General features: G+C 38.8%; 1 protein-coding gene across 6 annotated transcripts in view; it reads left to right on the top strand.

The window, feature by feature from the left end:
* The window catches only part of LOC106804967 (sodium/hydrogen exchanger 9-like), a 26879-nt gene that overhangs the window by 6435 nt on the left and 18485 nt on the right, over positions 1-1959 (top strand). The gene's annotated exons all lie outside the window — the stretch shown is intronic.

Here is a 1959-nt window from a genome sequence, read left to right as displayed (position 1 = left end):
TCTCTCTCTATCTCTCTCTCTCTCTCTAGCCCTCACTCCCTTCCAACCTCCCTCCCTCCCTCCCTCTTTCTCTCTCTAACCCTCTATATTTCTCTCTCTTCCTCTCCCTCTCCCTTCTCTCCCCGCAGCAGTAATCAACATGGTTTCTTGCAGGAATCGTGGCTGTTCTCTTCTGTGGCATCACACAGGCTCACTACACGTACAACAACCTATCCGTGGAGTCGCGGGGGAGGACGAAGCAGGTATGCCCCCAAATACACATCTGTTGCTCAGTAGTCGGTGCGTGCCCCTGCGAGATATTTACCTTAGGTCTGTTTGCGAGCCAAGGAATGGTCGTTGTCTGCCCTAATCTGGTTTTGTATGTTGTTAGGGTTATTGTTATTAATTATTGGTTTGTCGTGCTACAGACACGTATACTTTACTTCAGACACATCCCCACAGGGGAGACATGCACTTTCCATAGTTCTGTGTTCGTTAATACAGAGTGATCTTTTTTCTATTTATGTCTGATTTGTATGTCATAAGGGATGGGCTATGAACATGATATAACATATTAATTTGGTAAAAATTGTAAAAGAGTACTAGCAGCAGCAGTAGCAATAGCAGCAATAGTATAACATAGTAAATGTAATAAATATAACAGTAGTATATTATTAGAAGTAAATATAAACAAATTTGGGTTTTTATTCACTCTTGATATCATTGTGAACGTGATAAGCACAGTGTTAGCAGTAGCATGACTCAGTAAAATCTATCGATGAGCTGTTAAAATGTTTCTGACGAGATCTACATTTGTTGCAGTTGTTTGAGCTTCTCAACTTCCTCTCGGAGAATTTCATCTTCAGCTACATCGGCGTGTCTGTTTTCACGTTCAGTAACCATCACTGGGAGGTCGGCTTCATCATGCTAGCAATAGTATCCTTGTTGGGCGAGCGAGAGAGAGAGAGAGAGAAAGATAGATAGATAGATGGAGCGTGACAGGAGGAGAGGGAAAGAGACAGAAAGAGTGGGATGCAAGGGTGAGGAGGATGGGAGGGAGAGAGGGAGAGGGAAAGGGAGAGATAGACATAAAGAGTGGGATGCAAGGGTGAGGAGGAATATAATATACTATTATTATTATATTATTATATATATATAATTATATTGGATATAATATATATATATATATATTATAGAAGCATAATGAGAAAAACTTGTGCAAAGAATATGCAATGTGCTTAGATATGCAAAATCACATTGTGCCTTTCAAACATTTCTATGCATCTAGACACTGTTAAAAATCTAGTCGCCATACTAGCCATAAAAATATGCTAGTTCTCAAACCCAGAAACATTTTAGAAGTTGGTATCTTAAAAACGCTGATCAGAAATAATAGCATGCCATACAGAGAATATTTTTTCGATAATTATTCCTTGCAAAATATTTGAGCACGCGGGCATAAAACCACACATTGTGTAGATCACAGCAACTACGTTAACAGGTTAACAGCAGGTTACAGCAACTGGTGTTAGCGCGTTCTGCACTGTGAGTTTCTTTAAGCTGGAAGTTGGAACGTATGTGCATTCTGCATGTAACGTTTATGTAGACTAGAAGCTATGTTATAGGGCACAATTAGACTGCTACGAAAATTCCACAGCAAGAGAGATATTAATTTGCATCAGGCAGGGAGATTATTAAGCTTTAGAATATCCATACATGAGTAAATCTTTGAGTGAGCACATCAGATTTAATGATGTTGAAAATAATTTTATTTCAAGATAAATCCAAGTAATATATCAACCTGTTAATGAAAGTTACAATAACCTGTCTAGAATGTCTTTGGTCAACCTAAACCTACACTGCTATCTGGTGTGGCAAGCTCAAAGAATTGGCATTTAGCTTGAACAAAGACAGGTAGATCAGTTGTTTGAAATTGTTGTTAACTGGTCAATATACTTGGAAGTTATCAGAGAGAGAGAG

The sequence above is a fragment of the Priapulus caudatus genome, unplaced genomic scaffold, assembly GCF_000485595.1.
Source record: "Priapulus caudatus unplaced genomic scaffold, Priapulus_caudatus-5.0.1 Scaffold94, whole genome shotgun sequence".
In the NCBI taxonomy this organism is placed as follows: domain Eukaryota; kingdom Metazoa; phylum Priapulida; class Priapulimorpha; order Priapulimorphida; family Priapulidae; genus Priapulus; species Priapulus caudatus.
Note: the sequence above shows the minus strand (reverse complement) of the source record. Positions and strands in the feature narration are given on the sequence as shown.